Source organism: Pundamilia nyererei, unplaced genomic scaffold (genome assembly GCF_000239375.1).
Source record: "Pundamilia nyererei isolate P.nyererei 1_Seehausen unplaced genomic scaffold, PunNye1.0 scaffold00017, whole genome shotgun sequence".
Taxonomy (NCBI): domain Eukaryota; kingdom Metazoa; phylum Chordata; class Actinopteri; order Cichliformes; family Cichlidae; genus Pundamilia; species Pundamilia nyererei.
In genome coordinates, this window is record NW_005187418.1 from 1,029,493 (window position 1) to 1,052,003 (window position 22,511).

General features: G+C 42.4%; 1 protein-coding gene across 5 annotated transcripts in view; it reads right to left on the minus strand.

The window, feature by feature from the left end:
- Positions 1–22,511, minus strand: part of LOC102212872 (SRC kinase signaling inhibitor 1-like) — a 138,877-nt gene that overhangs the window by 91,872 nt on the left and 24,494 nt on the right. Inside the window, exon 1 of one of the 5 annotated variants that reach the window (XM_005725734.1) lies at positions 20,483–20,664. The exons of the other annotated variants lie outside the window; for them this stretch is intronic. The gene's annotated coding sequence lies outside the window, so the exon portion shown is untranslated. Of the gene's footprint in view, positions 1–20,482; positions 20,665–22,511 lie in introns of those variants that run through there. 5 annotated transcript variants of the gene reach the window in all.

A 22,511-nucleotide genomic window follows, 5' to 3' on the forward strand; every position in this document is an offset into this window, starting at 1 on the left:
CTGTCGGGAACACATTCCAAAACCTGCTCAAGGCTGCGTCCAAACATTTCTCATTACTAGCCTCTAAGTGTGTAAAAGTGTGTGTCAGCAGCACAGCCTTGGCCACTGCTGGCCAAAGAGTCTGACAGAGGCCATTTGTTAGCTTTATGGTTTCATTGGGCGGAGGTCTAATCATTCATACTCGTCTGTGCTTCACTCAGATTTACTTCAGATTATTTTTGCTCCCTGAATGTTGGATTTAGAAGCCGGAGTTTGTTACAGCAGTACAGGGTGATGACACTGCTGTGTGTAACAGCCCTCGCATTAACAATGAATCAGCAGTCGTAGTCTAGCAGCGCAGTATACGGTGAATCTGCTGCAAGACTGCAAAGAAAAATTCACCTCCAACCATGCATCCATCTATCAATCCATCCATCCATCCATGTATCCATCCATGTTTCCAACCATGCATCCATCCATCCATCCATTCATGTATCCATCCATGTATCCAACCATGCATCCATGTATCCAACCATGCATCCATCATCCATGCATCCTTCCATGCATCCATCTATCAATCCAGCCATCCATCCATGTATCCATCCATGTATCCAACCATGCATCCATCCATCCATCCATTCATGTATCCATCCATGTATCCAACCATGCATCCATGTATCCAACCATGCATCCATGCATCCTTCCATGCATCCATCTATCAATCCAGCCATCCATCCATGTATCCAACCATGCATCCATGTATCCAACCATGCATCCATCCATCCATGTATCCAACCATGCATCCATCCATTCATGTATCCATCCATGTATCCAACCATGCATCCATCCATCCATCCATCCTTCCATGCATCCATCTATAGATCCATCCATCCATCCATGCATGCATCCATCCATGCATCCACCCATCCATCCATCCATCCATCCATCCATCCATCCATCCATCCACCCATCCATCCATCCATCCATCAATCTCTGCTGCTATTGTGGAGGAAGTAGTCTAAGCAGAGATGCCCAGATCTCTCTCTCCTCTGGCTCTTCTAGGTGGGGCACTGAGGCATAACCATACCAGAGGCATCATCCCTCCAGCACGTCTCCAGGGTCTCGTCTCAGCTCGACATGCCCGAACATTACCTAAGAGGCATCCTAGCAAGATGCCCAAAGTAATTCAACCTCCACGTTTCAGTGCAGAGGTGTAGTAGCAGCTTATCACCACCACTGACTTTCAGCTAAATCAAGAGGATAAGCAGCCAGGTGTTTGTCTGACAAATACTTCTCCTTTTTATTGGTGTGTAAGGTACTTCTTTTTAGAGTCAGAGAATGTTAAGAGTCACCTGCAGCAATGTAGGTTTGCCACTTGTAACAGAGGAGTACTTTATTAAATTAGCATCAAAGAATTTACCCCAAAACCACAGTATAGGTCGGGAACGTTCTTTTTTCCCATTTTAACGCTCCAAAACGAAATAATCTCTAAACCACATTACAGCATGTCAGGCCAAACATGACCCCCCACTGAAATATTCAGTACTCTGTTTGCTTTTTAATATCACTTAAAATATTTCCATCATGAACAGTGAATAACAGTTTATTAAGACTTCCTTCGTTCTCTCCCACTTTAATCAATTCTCCCTCATTTCTCTGCCCTCCTCCCAGTGACTCACTCATTTATTCATTCATCATTTTTACATAATCTCAATCAGACTCCAAGTATGAGCTATTGGAAGGATGCCAGTGGCTGGAACCGAGTGCACTCTGTCTTTTTCTCTACTTCCCCATCACAAATTCACTACTCATCAGAGACCATTAATTACAGAGGAAGGCACTGTGGCAGGAATGAGTGCGAGGAAGAAGAAAAAAAGAACGAAACGGTGCTCCTCCATCCACAAATTATAATATCCAGTTCTCCGGGGCACTCGAAAATTAAAATAAAACCCAAACAAGATCAGAACGCAAACTCCAAGCAGGCTATAAATGGAACAAGCTCTGCCTTCGCTGAATACAAAATTTCTCCAAACTGTTGCCAGCAGCGAGGTGCTGCATTCAGGATCACAGGGAAGCAGCATGTGGCTGCGTGGAGCTTAAAAAGACAAGGTGATTGCCTCATAAGTCTAACCTTAGAATCACCCGTATCAAGAACAGCCTGTGTCGTCCCTTTAGGTAAGATGTCCGCCTACATTTAACAGTGTTACTATTCTCAGATGTGCAATTACAGCAATTATTATCAGGAAAAGCAGTAGTACTCCTACTGTGGCAGAGCAGAGCATGTACCATGCAGCACAGGGACCCTGAGTTAACAATTTCAAGATCTACCAGTCCCTGGTACTTTCTCTGACCTTGAGTTCAGCTTCCAGTTCACTCCAGTTCACTCCTCAGAGCGTTTTATAATTTATTTACTAAAAAAAAAAAAAAAAAAGTTAGGCCGTGTCTCAAAATAGCAGTTAAAATGTTTCCTACTATTACAGCCACCCATATTACAGCCACACCACCACTGAGTCCAGCTTCATACAGCTGAGCTGCAAAACCCTTTGTCAGTTTTCAGACTAAATAGACCTGAAGGACACCTAACCCTGAACAGGACTGCTCTGTGAAGCCTCAGGCAACATCAGCTTTGACTGATTCTCTGATGAGCACAGATAGAGAAGATAAGAGAGGCGAGACTGCAGGTTGAATATGGAGAAAACGCCAAAACACAAGAAATTGTTGCTTGTATGTCTAGAAAAAGGGATCAGCTAACGTGACTGGCTTTGCATCAGGATGATATTGCAAAAAATACCACAAGTGGACAGTGAGTGCAGTGATCTCGTTGATAACCTGCCTTTATAGTTAAGTCTTTCCATTTACTATCATAGCTACATGTAGGTCTTCTGATTAATCAGCTGATAGTTTCAGATCTAATATAGCCTACACTGTCAACTGGCTTTTTATTACAGCTTTATCATTTGTACCACAGTAACTTTAACTTCTAGCTGATGTTGAAAATCTCTGTGAGCAATAGTTTTACATTTCTAGTCACTTTTTCTATGTTTTCTGAGAATAAATAAAATATTCACATTGTAACTTTCAGGTAAGAAGCTAGCATGTCAAACAAAATTATGCACAGTCATTTGAGAGAGGAGTGGGATGAGCAATCTTGGGAGGGAATATCAAGCAGTATTTTTACTTTAAATATTCATTCCCAACACATCCCTACCCTCCCAGCTGCACATGTGGCAGAGTAGAGAGGTGAGGAGAACAGCAGCAACGCCACAGAATGGAAATCAGCTGACAGAATAGGGAGCAGAAATTTCATGGAAACGAAGTGACTACTGTGGAGGTGGGTTGCAAAGTGGCTTGGAGCCTAAAGCAGATTAAATAGCATAATTTAAGGGAGATTTGCGAGCAGGACGTGAAGAACAGTATCAGCTGATCTGCCATAAGCTGAGCTGCTACCCCATCTAGCACCTGGATTTCTAGCAAACTAACATCAGTTTTCTAAATATTTTCCTAGTTTCCCCATCGGGTGTGATGAACGCTTGTGAATAGGTGAGGTGAAGAAAGTAGCAGAACAGATTCTGACAAATATTTACAGAACGCACAAATGTATTTCCTTAATATTTGTTGTGTGTAGTTATTTGCGTACTAGTTCATGCTCTGCTCAACTATGCGTGGGTCAGCTGGTTGTTTTGTGTGTGATTTTCCGAATGCATGTATTGCCATAGGCAATCTGCAGAGTGCCCTCTGGTGGATAAACCATGCAATGTTAAATAAATACAAACCAGCGTTTGCAGTGCTTTAGTCTGCAGTTGCTGACAATAGCAGTGTTTCCCAACCAATGTGCCGCAGCACATAGGTGTGCCGTGGAAGATTATCTGATTTCACCTGATTAGTACTCTAAGCGACCGGCGTGAGTAACGGGCAGAACAACCGCTTGCTCCAATTAAATGGGTTGCCAACCGCCACTAAAACAGAAGAAGACGAACACGAAATTGCATGCTGGGAGTGAAACAAGGCAGTGCATAATAACAAGACAAATATTTGAAAAGAAAAAGTAGTCAATCTGACCTGGATCTTGGAGGAAATTCCTACCCAGATGAAGGCCCTAGCAAGAGTAGTGGCCAAAAGCGGTATACTGGGGACAAACTGAGCCAATTCTGCTACACCTGGTGCACGGGGAAAAAACGATCAATATGCTTTTTGCCACATTTTTGTCCAGTGGTGTGCCGTGTGATTTTTCTAATGTGAAATGGTGCTGTGGCTCGAAAAGGTTGGGAAACACTGGACCATAGCATGACCCAAAAGTTTCCTGCCTGCCACTACAGGCAAGTGTGAGGTTTTGCGTTCACACTAAACATTTTTTCTGGGGTAAAGGTCATGTGGTATCCATGTTCTGCCATGGTTAGTTCTACTATTTGTACAGATCAGTTGCTCACATTGTGGTTTATTTACTTTCCTATAATATTAGAGACAGTGTGACACAATGAGTGCAGTGGGTTGCTGGGTTGATGGGACTGTTTTTTAGTGTTATTATTTAATTTCAAAGGTGGACATTTGAAGAAGTAAAGTTTGGAAGTGAATACAGTGAAAACACAACAGAAGCGCTAAAATGGATTCACCTGCACATCATCTTTATCTCTCATAAAACTACTAAAAATAAAAAGTCATTCACACAAAGACGAGTCCTGCTTCATGTTTATGTTGGCTAAGAAGGAAATGTTACCAGCGTCGTCCTGAACAAGTAAACAAGCATCTACTCTTACTCATAATCTCCTTTGCTTTTTTCTCTCCCTAGAAATGATTTTGTCAAGTCAGTTTTAGAAGTCTGACACTTTCATGCATATAATATGAAGTTTTAACCCTTTGGAGAAATTTCTCTTGCATCAGCTCCTCTGGCATTTAAAGCAAGCAGCTTGGGAAAGATAATCAATTATATCTAATAAATATTTATTAATATAACTTGGCCTTTTTAAGACACTTTTAATCCCACACTAAGGCTATTTAATGCTTGATTCAAAGTCATACATTTTAAAGTGGAAGTACAGAGGGAACCCCTCTGAGACAATATAGCTTTAGATTTTTTAATATATGTTTTAGAGCTTCCCACAGTTTATGTCAATAATTCCTAATGATGATGATGACATTAAATTATGTAAGAGCCAGTAAGATTTTTGCTAAATGAAACTGAAATATTTGCCCCTTTTTAGGGTATTTTTTTCCCAGCAGTAGCCGTGTAATGTGTTTACACTCAGACACCGTCGACTTACAGAATTGTAGTTTTATCTGTCGAGGCAGAGGTTGACATTTCCCACGGTGGATTTGAATTCAAACACACAGGGGATTTGCAGGACAATAATGCAGCTGTAACACATTATGTAATTGTGTAGCTGTAGAAATCAGCAGCTGCTGCTAAAAAAGCAAACCTGCAGTGTCTGTTTGCTTAGCCAATAAAAGCAGATTGCATTGATTCTTTGAGCTTTGTTGTTGCGTATTACCTTTAAATGATGACAGCACATCGATAGAGATGTTTTAACAGGTTCAGAGTTGATAAACAGGTTTTTCTCCACAGCCCAGCACTGCCTGTGTGTGGATAGCAGTCTAGCAGTACATCCTTAAGATAAACACTGCTGCACTCTGGTAACTCCGTGTCCTCTCCTCTGCTGAGAAAGCAAGTTCATCTCTTTGGCCTTTTGTCTTCTGTCTCCTCTGTCCACCTCCCATGCCTCCTTTACCACTCCCATTTCTATTCACAACATCTCCTGCTTCAAAACGCCATGAAATACAAATTTCAAACGGGTGCACCAAAAATACTCAACTTGACCACGGTTGAAGAACCTGCATGCATCATACATGAGTAATAATGGCTGCTTCATTACTGGGAACTAGACCTGCAACCAGTTGCAGTCACTTACTCTCAGAGATGGGCGTAATCCGATTACTTTTTTCAAGTAGCGAGTAAAGTAAACCTTTTTCGTATTGTCAAATTTTAGATAAATACAAGTTTCTAAATTTTACTCATTTCAAATGATTTAAATCTTCCTGTCTAATATACAAAGTTATACATGGTCTGGCGCCTCCACCAATGAGTGATTTTATTAAGCAAAAGTTTAGCAGTGTTGCCGGGTCTCGACTGACTCGATCCACTGTTAGAGGTGATTGTGAACTGGCACCTTTTCACAGATGCTCTGTCATATCAGGGAGTGAGCTTCTGGAACAGTCTTCCACTGTCAGTGAGGGAAGTACAAGTCTCCTCATCTTTGAGAGTCACTTAAAAGGGCGGCTCAGGGACACACAAACATGTGATCATGTTTAATAATCATGCTTTATATTGGACGTGAAAAAGAGTTAGTGTATTACAAAAAGGGAAACAACTATTAGTGTAATGGGTCAGTGCAACATCAGGACAGTCAGGGCATGTGCAATAAAATTGAAGTGTTTCTGTTGTGGTTATCTATACTGTCCTCTGTGTCCACTCTTCTTGTCATTGTTTGTTCTAGTATAATGTGGTCACTGTTTTTGTCCTTGTCACATGACCTGTAAATAGTGTCTCTGTATGTTTTTACTAACTTGTGTTTAACACCAACCTGCCAGAGGGTCTGCAGATGGAAATGAGCCCAAGGCTGTAATCTGGCATATTTACATTTGTAAAATGTTCATTAATATGTATTGCCCCTCTTTCTAAATGAAATAAATAAATAAATAAATAAAATAAATAAAGTAAGGGATTACTATTGCAAAAAAGTAATTAGATTACTGTTACTTTACCATAAGCACGCTGTGTTACTGCATTATTAAACTGATTTTGTTTGTGAGAGTGTCTCATGGCAATGATGTAAGTGTGTGCGGCGTGTGCAGATCAACAATGGATAATATGCAGAGTCCGTGGAGAGTACAACCGTGCAGCGTTTAAAGCGTGGAAGTACTGACGTTACTTTGAGTTTGATTCCATAAAAAGTGACAGAAGCATTAGCGTCCACTGTGCATGGGAAGAAAACATCTTTTTACAGTGAAAAAAACCCTAAACTTCTGAGCAAATACCAAGCAAGCTGCCACGGGAATGTGAAATTCACAGAGAAACCCCCGGATCCCCCCGCTGACATGACCGCTGAGGCACCAGGCAAACCTCCGTTGCAGCAACATGCAACTTGCATTTGATAATATGGAGATTAACTGTAAATGAAAGATAGAAAAGGTGAAAAGAAAAAGCCGTATGCTCAGAATATAAGTGCACATTTTCTTCCCTGTAATTAAAACCCTGACAGACTGTGAGCACAGCAAAGTTACAGTATTTCTACTCAAATCAGTGCAAACATCAAGTATTAGCCAATATTCACTTTGTTGGCTGCTATTGATCGTTCACCAGTGATGTCATTATCCAACAGCATGTTGAGAAATAGTCACAATTAACTAATCTGTACTGATAAGTGATCGTGGAGATGGATATCAGAGCCTAATTTTAGTGTTCCAGCATGATTTTTCATTTTGTTGTGTTACCGTATGTCTGTGTGTGACATCTGTCCCATAGCCAGATGTTCAGAGATGGTAATGAAGAGCTGAAAGAGCTCCACATTTCAAACATTGTTATCGCCCCATAATACCTTCTAAAACATAACTAAAATGTGAATGTACATTTCAGCGTTTTAAGGTCAACTACAGCAGACTAACTTGAATAATTGGAGATTATGTATCAGAATTTCAGGAGCAGGACCACGCCTCCAACCACGCTCTTTCCGGCTGTCATCTATATACAGTGGGGCAAAAAAGTATTTAGTCAGCCACCGATTGTGCAAGTTCCCCCACCTAAAATGATGACAGAGGTCAGTAATTTGCACCAGAGGTACACTTCAACTGTGAGAGACAGAATGTGAAAAAAAAATCCATGAATCCACATGGTAGGATTTGTAAAGAATTTATTCGTAAATCAGGGTGGAAAATAAGTATTTGGTCAATAACAAAAATACAACTCAATACTTTGTAACATAACCTTTGTTGGCATCAACAGAGGTCAAACGTTTACTATAGGTCTTTACCAGGTTTGCACACACAGTAGCTGGTATTTTGGCCCATTCATCCATGCAGATCTTCTCGAGAGCAGTGATGTTTTGGGGCTGTCGCCGAGCAACACGGACTTTCAACTCCCGCCACAGATTTTCTATGGGGTTGAGGTCTGGAGCCTGGCTAGGCCACTCCAGGACTTTCAAATGCTTCTTACGGAGCCACTCCTTTGTTGCCCGGGCGCTGTGTTTTGGATCATTGTCATGTTGGAAGACCCAGCCTCGTTTCATCTTCAAAGTTCTCACTGATGGAAGGAGGTTTTGGCTCAAAATCTCACGATACATGGCCCCATTCATTCTGTCCTTAACACGGATCAGTCGTCCTGTCCCCTTGGCAGAAAAACAGCCCCATAGCATGATGTTTCCACCCCCATGCTTCACAGTAGGTATGGTGTTCTTGGGATGCAACTCAGTATTCTTCGTCCTCCAAACACGACGAGTTGAGTTTATACCAAAAAGTTCTACTTTGGTTTCATCTGACCACATGACATTCTCCCAATCCTCTGCTGTATCATCCATGTGCTCTCTGGCAAACTTCAGACGGGCCTGGACATGCACTGGCTTCAGCAGCGGAACACGTCTGGCACTGCGGGATTTGATTCCCTGCCGTTGTAGTGTGTTACTGATGGTGACCTTTGTTACTTTGGTCCCAGCTCTCTGCAGGTCATTCACCAGGTCCCCCCGTGTGGTTCTGGGATCTTTGCTCACCGTTCTCATGATCATTTTGACCCCACGGGATGAGATCTTGCGTGGAGCCCCAGATCGAGGGAGATTATCAGTGGTCTTGTATGTCTTCCATTTTCTGATGATTGCTCCCACAGTTGATTTTATCACACCAAGCTGCTTGCCTATTGTAGATTCACTCTTCCCAGTCTGGTGCAGGTCTACAATACTTTTCCTGGTGTCCTTCGAAAGCTCTTTGGTCTTGGCCATGGCGGAGTTTGGAGTCTGACTGTTTGAGGTTGTGGACAGGTGTCTTTTATACAGATGATGAGTTCAAACAGGTGCCATTCATACAGGTAACAAGTGGGGGACAGAAAAGCTTCTCACAGAAGACGTTACAGGTCTGTGAAAGCCAGAGATTTTCCTTGTTTGAGGTGACCAAATACTTATTTTCCACCCTGATTTACAAATAAATTCTTTACAAATCCTACCAGGGAATTCAAGGGTTTTTTTTTCACATTCTGTCTCTCACAGTTGAAGTGTACCTCTGGTACAAATTACTGACCTCTGTCATCATTTTAAGTGGGGGAACTTGCACAATCGGTGGCTGACTAAATACTTTTTTGCCCCACTGTAGGTTCCCCCAGTTCTGCAAGCTGCTCATTCTCGTTCACGTGCCCCACCGTCCCTCCTTGTTTTCAATTCTTTAGCTTCTTCATTTCTATTTAGTGCATGGGGATCTGCCTGGCCCGGGAGCCATCGCCAGTCCCCTTCGAGGCCTTCCCCATTTATGTCAAAACATTCACTTTTACCTACTAAAACGCTGTCAAACCTAAAATGAGGACATGGGCCCAGCTAGTGAAAAGCAACTAAAAGCTGCCACACAATGAATACAGTGTGCGAGCTGCACGAAATTCACTACAAACAACCATCTAACTTGCCTGCATGGCTAGTGTTTCAGAAAATGCAGTTACAAGCTTTCAAACTTCTGTAATTAATACACATTCTCACAGAAAAATCCATCCATCCATTTTCTTAACCACTTATCCAATTCAAGGTCCCGAGGGGGGTTGTGAGGTTGGGGAGACTATCACAGCTGACAAGGTACACCCTGAGGGTTGTGATCACAGCGCTGTGATAGACAAATTGGGCCCAATGGGTCTTCAAAAAGATCCTTGTCAGAACATCAGCAACAGCGGCGTCAATTTTGAAGCTCATCCAGCCGATCATCGGAGATGCTGTATTTATGAGAAACGACCATAAAGTGTCTCCCATAGAATTAGACTGTACTTTTTTAAATTACGAAATAACACTGTCACGTTTCTGCAGCTCTTGAAGGTGTGTTTTCTCTTTAGTTCTTGTTACCTTGGCTGGTCTCTGTTGAGGTTGATTCCTGCTTATATTCGGATTATTAGGTAATCCAACCTTCTCTGTATCCTTGTGTGTCTTCATCTCTGTTTGTGATTCCTCAGTTTGTTGTTTCCTGGTTTATTTTGTGACTTATTGTTCGCTGCGCCTCATTTTTAGGTTAACTTCCCCTTTTCCACTCATTATTTCAATGACTTCTGCTGTGTTTTCACCTGTTTTCTATTTATTGTCTGTGTCTTTCATTGCCCTTTGTTGCATCATCCCTTGTGGTTGTGTATTTCCTTGTTCCATGTTTCTCTGGAGATTCCTTATTTTTGGATCGTTTGTTCTTGCTCAGCTATTTTATGTTATTGTATTTTTGGAAGAGTTCAGCATTAAAGCTGCTTTTTGGAGTCTCCTGAGTCCTGCATTCGGGTCCAAATCGTGCCTGTCACATATCTGAACCCTGACAGATAACATATACACCACAGTTGCCTTCCAGTAAGTTCCTCATCCTCTGCAGGAACTTACTGAACTATGATTTGGGCTTGCAGCCTTAGTGAGCCCAAACCGACCTACCTGGTGATAAACAAACAATACAGGGGAAATTGCCGGAGCTGGTTAGCAGTGACTGAATAACTAAGACTGTAAAATCAATCACATCTTTGTCTGATTTACTCTAATAATCACCAAATAAACCAGACGGACAGCCCAAGTATAGTCAGAGTGCAGGGAAACACGATGATAGCAGTTGGAAGCATCAATCGCTTGCTTCTGAACATTTCTGAAAGGCTGTCTCACATCAGAAAAGATTTCTGTGTCACTGTAAAAGCACAGACAAATAATGTGCTTTGTAGCCGTTCACAGAAAGCTGATAGCCTAGTTACACTGCAAGTCTCTTATGTGTCCTTTTCAACATGGCAGGGTGTCATAAACTTGCTTTTATCGACTTCCAGAACACCGTCGGCCTCTTTGCCTTTCCACCAAAGACACGCCGTGCCCATCAGTCTCCTGGCTGTGTGGTCACAGCCGGCGGGACGCTGGGATTGATATAATTTCCTTCGGGATTAATAAAGTATTTCTGATTCTGCTTCTGATGAAAATAAGGAACGAGGGCTTTGATAAAGGTACATCTATATCACAAACAATCAGGCGCGGTGTTTCAGCGTGACATTTATCCACAGCTGACATCGTTACACGGTCAGTAAACATTGACATTTATCACTGCATCAACATTAGCCTCGCACGTACATCGGCGCTTTCTTTCCGGGTGTCGTCTCTGAAAATCAGAGCCAGCTGGGTCAGCTGCTTCGCCGAGAACAAACCAATCGGCAGATTTCTGAGCATGACTGGGGGTTAGATCTTAAATTTGATGATCCATCTTCAAAGAGAATGATAATTCAGGACAGTCTGTGGAAGAGGGGCGGGGACAGCTGAGGCTCAGTCATCTCTCTGATCCTCTAACCGTGTATGTTCAGTGAGGCTGCTACTCGTTCCCCAAACTTTACACTCATGTCAGCTCATCCTGGTCAAAGTATCCAATTCTGGAGTCACTCAGTACATCAATACACCAACAGTCAGGATGGGGTCCATCCCTGCTGCCATTAAAGCAGGACGAGCGAGCGCATGATGAGGATGTCAGATGAAAGAGCGAGTGTAGGTATGTGAGTGAGGTTATCAAGCGGCTACCTTCTATCACAGACAGACGATTGAATTCTGCCCCCAAAGACCAGACAGCTAATACACATCCCTCTTTGGTTTCACCGCCAAATTACTGCACCTACAGCAACACTCAGCTTTACACCTTTCCCACTTCACAGACCAAACCACGGTCCCACGCCTGACATCAATTCCGACCCCAAGAGGAAGTCCTGGTAATTAGAAAGTGATATTTTTGGCTTGTCTGAGCCCAGGACACATCCTGAAGGTGAGTAATTGGTATCATTGAGCGAACAGTGGGACAGATGAGTCAGGGATCGAGATCTATTAGTGGCCACTAATCAGACTCACACTGGGCTCTGGGAGGCAGCCAGCTGGATGAGTGCTGGCTTGCTGGCTCGGCTTTGTGCTGTGTCACAGAGCAGGGAAAACAGAGGAGAGCAAAAGCACTGAACATAAATACCAACAAACACGAGGCACGCAAATGGTTAAATCCTCCTATAATAGCTGTACTTTTTTTGTGCTCACACTCGTTTTATCTGACTGTCACTCTTTTCAGTGTGAGGAAATCTCATTTAAAAAGGAAACTCTTCAGAATTAATGCATGCAACTCAAAACATCTGCAACTAGGGCAACCCTCGAGTCTTTGAAATCTGACGGGCATGATTCATTTATAAAATAAACACTGGGACAGAACATCAGCATCCCTGTGTATAAATATCAGTGACAGAGCCAGACGACTCCCGCAACAAAGACCAAATAAAAGATGATTCTTTTTAGCGTTTAGGTGGAGAGCAGAGAAAATAACCCGCAGGCTCTTTTCAGACACAAGCAGCTTTAACCAAGGAGTGTGCTAAATTAGGATGACTCACAATTAGAAACTATACTGGCATCAGTTTGTATTGTATGAATGACAACTTCTGCTTAAAATTGCTCAAATTCTTCATCAGAACAAAAGCTTTTTTATGGAGAAAATCTACTAAGACTTTCTTACTTAAAGAGAAAGGCCTCCAGTCTATCCTTTGTAGACTAAAGATAAGAGCAGAAAGACACTGTATGTATATTTTACAACCCTGCGAAACATAAAAGTCAATTAAAATAAAATAAGTCTCGTTAACAAAGTTAGACGTGCATCTGAGGTGCTGAGAGTTCAAACAGTCAAAATCCTTCAGAATAAAATTCAGTTCAGAGGGTTTGAACACTTTGGTTGAGGCTTTTAGGGGTAACGATTTTAGCAGCAGTTTAGCCTTCAAAGGAAATTATTAGATGATTAATGGATCTGACTGCCCACTTCAAGCTGGCTCCTAAAGCGAGTCAATCCACTTCCACTTCCAAGTTAATGGTTTTGATCTTTATGGCTAATTTCACCCTTCATGACAAATGCACGGAGACTAAAGTCTGCCGCTTAACTTCTTTCATGACTTCATTTGAGGGGCGTGGCCACTTTCTGTGACGGGTGATTCGATAGCTGAGGTTGCTAAAGTTCAAACTATGAGTGAAAGAAACACTTTAGTTAAATAAAAATCAAAGTTGCTGTTTAAATCTTCCCCCTGAGAAATGCCACCCATACAAAAAACAAACTGAAAGAAGCAAATTAACTGTGGAAACCAAACAAAATTAAACTGAACTGACGTAGAAGCTCATCTGAGTCAACAGATCCAACACATTTCACAAGCTATCGACTTTGACTTCGATGAAGACCCATTAGGTGATCACTGTGCGTGAGTTTCACTAAACGACTTCACTGATAGAGGAGGATTTTTATGAATTGTTGAAGGACAGACGTCAAATGTCAAAGCGTGAGCTCACTGGTCTTTGGGCTAGATTAAAATCAAAGATAAATAAAAGTAAAAACTATAACAGCTAAGAGCCAACTGCATCTCATTTGTAATAAAACTAACCTAAAATATGTCTCTCTGTGCCCATAATTATATTAAAAGATCACATATGGGCTTCTGCGTGAACCGAGACTGCTAGCATTAGCTGATAAATTAGCACTCCACCTTTTTGTCCAAACATGGCAACTTATTGTGCAATAAAAAAAAAACAGTCAAAAATGTTACACGTGAGGCTTCAAGACAACATTTTGATTGTTAATAGGTAACAGCGTGATAGCTATGCGCATCTTTTATATACAGTCTGTGGATCTGATTTAGATTAACGCATCAACACCGAGCTGTTTGGGAGTATTGTTGGACGGATGTACCTAATAAAAAGGCTGGTGAGTGTACAATTATCCTGTCCATGTCCCACCGACAGTGGTTCTATTCCCCAACACTGGACCCCAAGCTGGTTTGACCCAGCTCCTGTTGGCTTATTATTGTGCGTAATGTACGCCTTAGATTTAGACAGAAGGAAGAGTCCTGAGTGTTTTCCTCATGCAGGTGACCGTGTTGGGAAACACTTTAAAATGTCTCAACTAGAACACTGAAACATCCAGTTTGATTTGTCAAAATGTGAAATACGGGACATCTTTTTGCTGTAGCGGTTGAGACACACACCACATATCATGAGAACAGTTTCCCTGCCAAACCTCAATTCCTCTGAGGCTCTCCTTCCCTACACTGTCAAAAAATACAGAGACCTGTCTATGAGTGATTAGAAGGTTTGTTTTAATTTGTAGTTCATAACCAGATGGTGCTCTTTATAAAAGTACTTTACTGAAAACGATCCTCTCCTGGTATAGCGTCTAAAAATATGCTTTGCCTGCAGATGGTGCACAAGCATGGTCTGCACATGAGCAGCTTCCTAACTGGCAACATGTTACATCAATGGCCATAAGTCAACGGGTGTGGAGAAAGTGGAGCGAGCCAGGCAATTAGCAAGACTGATGTGCTCTGAGGAAAAGTGAAGCAGGAGGGAAATCCACTAAGCTGAGGAGGCCATTTCAAAGAAATCAGTCTGTGTGCAGTAATGTCTGCATCTGCCTGCCTGCCAGTCAACATATGCATATTTTTGAATTTCAAAGCTCACAGTCGCTGATAATGAAGTAAATGCCAGTCAGACGTATACAAATATTAGCCAAATCCAGAAATAACCACGTGAAAAAACATCCACCAACTCATCCTGACACTTGTTTTTACCTGATGAGACAGAACGTCTTCCATCTGTATACCAAAACGAAACCCAAAGTAGTTATTTTAAACCTGTGTAGCAGTGTAGAAGGGATGGAAGTAGCGATGTTTTTCTTTAATGACCAGCAGGGGGCATCATCTCTAGTTTCAAAAAAACTTCGGACCATATAGAAGCAAGTGGAAATACACCCACCACCGCTCATCACCGATCTGTCGCCTCCCTAAACATATTCCTGAACGTTTTTGACCTCAGCTGCTAGTTTTAAGTTTTATGAGGATATTTTTGTTGGTTATGACCATTTTTTGAGTCAGACAGGAGGACAAACCCTGTAGTTGTTACGCTTTGAGAATGCAGTGTGCACCTCTTCATCATCACCTGACAGCAAAAACATTCAGCTCCATACTTTCTAACAGGATTTTACTTGTTGTTCCACAGGGTGTGTACGTGTGTTTGTCACTGTAGGACTCTGCTGTGCATGGGGAGGGTACAATGAAGAGTGCAGGAGAGACAGATGAGACGTTTCATGAATATATAAAAACAGAAGGCGTTAGTCAAACTGTAACCCTCGAGGAAGAAAGTCAAGAGCCAGGCAAATGTTATGACTTAATGCTGTTTGAGCTATTCTGCTGACATCCACCCACTTATAGCCACTAATTATGGTGGCTACATGATTCATTGTTGTCTGTGAGCGAGACTCTCCTGCTGGTTACTTTTTCTTTATTGTATGGGAAAAGAATTCCCACAGCAGCCGCCGCAGCAGCAGTAGTCGTAGCTCACTTGTGTTTTTTGTGTTCAGGCTACACATTATGCATTATAGAGCGTGGATATTGCTTCCACAGTGCACATTAACCCCATCTACACATCCTGTCGACGACAACATAGCTCACTGGACACACGGGGACAATAGGACAATCACACTATGGCAAAAAAAAAAAAAAAAAACTGAAAAACCCAAACTGGTCTCACTTTACCATCTCAAACCCCCACAATGATTCAGTTCAGTGGCCTTGCAGCTCTCTTTCAGCTTCACTAATGCAGGCAGTCTCAGACAGACTGCAGTCTACCTCCGTCTCTGCTCGTTATCCCTGATCTCCTCCATGCTGTTCATGTCCCCCGTCTCCACTTAGCCCTCGGCGTGCGAGGCTGACAGCTCAGTGGGCTCGGAGCCAGGGCCGATCATAGTGTCTGCTCCAGGTCAGCCTCCCTGCGGATATAGGGGCAACAACACCCTGATGGTCTGTCTAACAGGAGGCCGTGCCCCGGTGGCTCGGTGGGTCATGTTCCTGGAGCACTGTTGGTGTCACCTCTGACTTTCCTTCTTACATATTCGATGAGGTAGAGCTAATGACTGAAACCCGACTGGCAACTGAGCATGTCCACAAGCAGCAGCTACTTCTGCACACCAGCTGCATGGCTAAAGGCTTCAGTAATGTCTACATTGATTGGTGCTCGGTGCTTAGGCACCAATTACATGGCTGTCTGGAAGCGAGGCACTCACAGGTGATTGTGTAAATCAGCGCGGGAATCATCTTGAACTGTGTAGTGTCTGCATCAGCAGAGTTAGCACAGTGACTTTTCACCATAAGATAAAGCCTTCCTCATGACTGAAGTTTTTAATCAAACTTCACTCAGGCAGTTTTTGGTTTTCTGCGATTATTTTCAGCTGAGGAACAAAGCACAGTTGGTGCACTACTGCAGAGGCGTTTCCGGGACTTTTTAAGCGAGTAACTCAATGAGGAGGAGCCCGATGGAAATGGGAATATTTGATCAAAACAGATACAGTGCAGACAGCTGGTGTAGAAAACATTAGGTATGATTTTGGGTTTTATGTGCGGCTCGTGGCCTCATACAGATGTATTATAGGAAAAGCTGCACTGCCCAGAGAGTTTAAAGATCACTTTGTGTTAGTAACTATTTTATAAAGTGCACAAGAAGTATTTAAAAATTTCACGTAAAGTAAAAGACATATTCTTGAAGCAACAGCACTTTTTATTACATACGTGATCATAACGATTATTTCATTCATGTGTTTATAACTTTAATGTTGCTTTTAGATGACTAACAATAAAGGATCATATTTCAGTGGATTTATTTTAAAATGTGCAAAGTAGGAAGTAAATAATTAAATAAAAGTAAATAAATATAATTTTAATAACTAGTATTGCTTCTTCTGGGTTGGGGGAGAGTATTTGCCTCAAGCTAGGGTATTCAAATATCTGAGGGTCGCGTTTACGAGTGAGGAAGGTGGATTGGCATTCACAGTAGCACAATACTCCAAGTTTAATGATTGGATGTGGGTAGTTATTGAAAGAATAAGACTGCAGATCCAGCCACAGACAAGAGCTTCCTGCAAGGAAGGGTGAGGAACTCCGATATCTGGAGGGGTTTCTGCACCTTTGTGTCAAAAGGTTGGCATCTCGACCAGTATGTCTCCTAGATGTAGCTCTCAGGAGGTTTTTCAAACATGCACACCTAGGAGGAAACTCAGGGATAGACCCAGAAATCTACCTATGAACACCTCAGGATCCTCCAGGAGGAACTGGAGCACGGTGCCTTCTACCACCACAACCAGATAAACAGAAAAATGATGGATGGGTGGATGGATTGAACATGGATCGAGTACAAGTAGAAGTCAGCAGTATAGGATGAAGAAGTAGTTGAGAAAACAGACAAATGGACATTGAAAGTGTTCTGTGGTAAAGTACTTCAATTAAAGCATTAAGTTACATTCCACCACTTTTCTTTTCCATGTTTTCAATCAATGACATTAGGCAATTTAAGATTAACATGACTCTACTCCAATGCATCCCCTCTGGAAACGCCCCCGCCGATGAATATTTCAGCAACAGTGTAGTTTGGGCTTGAGCTGGCAAAGTCACAAAACCTGCATCTATAGAGTCAAATACCAGTCATAGTGTATTAGGTCATTTTAAAATCCTCTTCCTGTAGAAGTTGTACTTCTACAACTACCTTTGCTGCTGAAGAATTTTCTGTAGATTGTGATTCAAGGTTCAGGAGAGCTGTGGCTTCTGCCTGTACAAGTTTTCCAGATATGCAGTAGATCAAGCGTCCATGACACAAGATCATCAGATCAACCAGCAGTAAATCAATGTTGCAGCTGTGAACCGAGGTCACTGCAGAATACATGAAAAACAGATTTGCTGGTGTGTAATTTAAAAGTTTCAACAATTTCCAGTGATTGCTGAAGAGACCACAATATATGTAGGTATGTTAGTCCAGTGTTTCCCAGGTGACAGATTTATATAGGCACACGGGCTTAAAATAATCATGAAAGTCTGAATTTGCACAAATATTTTCTATACTTTGTGACATATCTTAGTGTACAATACAGGAAGTCTCTGTCTGTCTACTTGCTTTTCTTTCTACACCAACTCCTACAATATCAAAGGCTGAACAACCCAAAATGGCAAACAGACACATTTTAGACTCATTGAGGTTCTTATCTATATCAGATATTATGACATTGTGATGTTGCCTAGCAACCACAAATCAACAGAGTCAAATGACCCATATTTAGAAAGAATTAACGTATAATATCTTAAAAATATATCATTTTTATTTCACTTCTAATGTACATCTCCAAAACTTACACTATATGACAACACCCTCAGGTTGCTTAGCAACCACCTAGCAATATATGTGACCTGTTTTTTTTTTGCCACATGCACCTACAACACCTTATGAAAGCAACCTGTCCTTTTAATTCCATAGCGAAGATTTTTTCTTTATGTCCAGAAACCTGAATTATACATAACATATTATAATGTCACCAAGTTGCCTAGCAACTACCTGGCAATGGGCAATGCCCATTTATGCAACTACAGCACCTTTTAAAAGCATTATATCATTTTCATTTCTGATCCAACAGCACAATCAGCTGGACAATATTGAAGATCTCTCCAGTAGATTCAGAGAGAGGTTAAGTTTAGCAAACTGATTGCGGGCGGCGTCTCTGTCTCTGATCGATAGAATATAATGCTAAAGACAGTTGCCAAATACACCTGGCAGCTGCTCAAGTTGAGCGTACGTATGGGAAACAGTCAACGGTGTGGTAAGTCCATACTTTCCTCAAACATGTTGCTGTCTTCACTTCAGACTGCATTACTAATTGTTTGTTAAATGGCAGCTGTGCAGCTCCGGCGTGTGTGGTGGGAGTGTGGGCCCTTGTTTGTGCTTTAAGTCCCCACAGCCTCACTGTACATATGTTTGGTAATTCCCACTCAAACTTTGTTATGCACTTATGGTTTTGTTAGTGAATCTTTTCACAGCCTCCTGTGTTTAAAACCAAAAAAAGAACAATCTGACGCTACTGTACGTGGCAATAAAGTGAGGGTTTCCCTGTTGTCGCAGAGAGAAAAAATAAATAAATTTAACACCTCTGACAGAGTGTGAGGTCATCCTGCGTTTGAGCGTGAGTCTGTGAGAATCTGTAAGACTGAGAACACCACGGGCCAGTTTACAGTAAACCATCAGAAGCATCGGAGTCAGAATCAGTGCATGCAGCGAATGAGGAAAGTCAAAAATGTTGAGATTCTTTTTAAACTGCACACATTTAATTTGAATACCAAGTGTTTCATAACCCCCGAACACAAAGAAGAATTGCAGCTGTTTGAAAAGCTCCATCCGAACACGAGGATTTGTTTCTGATCTTGCAGCTATTTGTCAGACAGCCCTGACTCTCTGCTAAGTGCTACAGATCAAAGAAATCAGAAGGAAAGCGTCAGCAATGACTCAGATTAAAACTTCATTCGCTTTGCCTTTTCCTCTCCAGGCCAGCGCAACTCCATTCCAAAATATTCCAACAAGAAAAAGGCCCCTGCAGTTTCAAGATGTACGAGGCTGATCTCGAAACCAGCATCAAAGTGAATTCTGAAGCCCCGCGCTCTGAGTCACCAGAAAAGAAAAATACAAACAGAGTGCTACATCCACTTCAAAAAGCTGAAGTCAAACTGGGAGTCAGAGGTGTTGCTCTCGTGAGGGTTTGTGCGCAAACTCGACACACCTCACAGAGGCAAAAGCGAAAAAGGAAATCTCTCAGATGAATCCTCAGATTGGAATGAAAGCATGTGTCAACCGCACACCCTTCCACCCACCCACCCCTCCAGCACGCTGCCTCTGTGACAAATACAAATTAATTTCACAAGAATGAATAATCACTTCGCTTGTCCATTTGCATTTCAAGCAACCGCAGCGAGTCCCCTGAGCGCGCTCAGAACGAATGATTATTAACTCGGCCCTCTTGAAAAGACATAAAGTGTTGGGGAGGAGGGAAGGGGGGGCTAAATGTGCCTTTTAAGAGCTGGTTTTTACATGTGAAGTCTTAGTGGGCAGTGTCCCACGCACTGCTGAACAGGTGCTCAAAGTGAGTGAGTGGGCTGCCGTCCACGTGAAGGTCAAGCCAGGTTAGCTGGTCCCTGCACATGCACCGCTCACTTTGGTCTCCCCCGTTTCCTCCCCTCTGGCTGCTCCCTCTCTTTCCAGCTCTGATATCTCTTCTTTTTGCTTCTCTTGGGGGCTATGCAAAGAAGCCAGATAATCTTGGTGCATGCAGAGTGTTCTGCAGAGAGTGAGTGGCTGGATCACTAAAAGCGACAACACCCCCCACCCTCCCAAAAAAATAAATAAAAATAAATCAGCTGGTGCATAATGTGGCAGTTTGAGCCAAAAAAATTGAATGAATGAAGGCAGCGTACCTGGCTCGTGGTCCTGTGCAGGTTGGTGTCCCCCTCTGGCCGAGGCTACATGGCACTGGTGGGTTTGTGTCTGCACGTGTATGTGCTGTGTGTGTATATATGTGTGTGTGTGTGATGGAGCAAAGAGAGAGAAGTGAGTGCTGTTGAGGAGACGGGGAGAGTGCACAGTGCAGTGTAGAAGATTGGAGGCTGGGTACTCAGTGTGTGCTAAGACAGAGCCTGTGCATCTCTCCCTCTCTCTCTCTCTCTGTGAGTATAATCCTTTCCACAGTCTACAGGGACGAGCTGCAAATGAACCAGCTCTAGCTCTCCCTCTCTCTCCCTCCACTTCCCTCTTGTTCTGTATCTCAGCTTTGCACATGAGCCCCGAGCAGAAATACCCTCCCCGTGCCTCCACCTTGCAGTAGATAAGCCAGAATTGCAGAGAGCAGTGCTGCCCTTAATGACTGCTACAACTCTATCTCCCCACTTGCTAAGGTTTTTAACGACACCACCGCGCTCGTTTGTGTCGCAGTGACTCCGAGTGATTAGACCGTCTCTCCAGCTGTGCTATTTAGACATGCGTGTTTATTGTTTTTATGAGCACTTAGGACGCAGTAATACCTTCGGATGTCATTTCGGCGCTGACGCACTGATTTGAGTCGCGGCTTGTTTGTGAAGCGGCATCAACTGCATTTGAAGTTTTGTGTACCCATTTCTGGCAGCACGTTGAGATACACTATGCAAATGTTGTGAGTGACTCAGACCGTCTTTTATCCCATCTGGAAAAGTCTGGCAACGTATCAAGACAGGCTCCATGCTACGTGTTAGAGAGGGTACTGGCTACAGCGTTGGGTAATGATGTCTTGAGGTTAAACTTTCCAACTTTTTCATGTTGTCAGAGTTCAGTTTTCTAAAGTTAAAAGGGTCAACTCAACCAAATGTAGAAAGGTTTGCTGGAAGCAAAGGCAGCTTCCCTTCATTCTCATTTTGAAAGTTCAGTTCATGCTAATCGGCTAGCCCGTTTCCCCGCTTCATATTTATCTGAGGAAATTATGCCATCTACCATCAGTTTGTTAGTGTGCAGTCCTATTTTGAATTGGTTTTGCACATTTTGAAGATTAAACATTCACATTTTTACCACAGTCATGTTGAATATTTTGAGCTAGAAGTTAAGTCTTATTTGGCTAACAAGCTAACAGCATTTAGCTTGGTCCAACAGCTTCATCCTGTAAATGTTATTGGTGCATTGCACAGATTTATCGCAAAGTAATAGCTACTAATAAAATATTAGAATTTCACTCAGAAAGAACTGAAGCTTGAAGTTCTTGGTGAACTGCACCACCTAGAAAACCATAACGTTCGATAGTTAACCCATTGAAAAGAAGTCTTTATGTCAGTCAACTTCGCAGAGGAGTGGCCTATCAGCCAAGGGCCCGTTACTCATTTCTGTAACACCCTCAAGTTAGAGGTTCTGACAGTCTGTCAGACCACCGCCTTAATTGTAGCTGGAGAAGGAAGTTACATGAGCTTATGATCACAGTAGATCAAAACAAGAACTGAAGTCAACAGCAGCTAAATTAAAAACATGGAGATCAAGTGACTGTGCTGATGGTGTTCTTTGGATCGTACATATTTCTCTTCCGGCTCAAGATGATGCCAGAGAGTTCGATTTTGGTTTCATCTGGCCACAGCACTTTCTCCCGAGCCTTCTCTGGATCATTTAACCTCCTAAGACCCGAACTCTTTCATGGCATGCATTTTTAATTTTCTTTGCTATTTGGGTTGCTTGGGACCTAAAGAATGTAATTTTTGTTTTTTGAGAAAAATGAGATCCACATATGAGGACATTTGTTTCAAATTTTGATAGAACAGTGGCAGTATAATGTCCTCGTAATGTAAAGTATTTTGGTCTAGACGTCCCAAAATGTGATGTCCACATATGTGGACGCCAGGTCCTAGGAGGTTAAAGGTGCCTTCTTGAGCGTGTGGATGTTGCAGGTGCTGCAAGATTTCCATTCATTACCAATGCTGTTCTTAGTGACTGTGG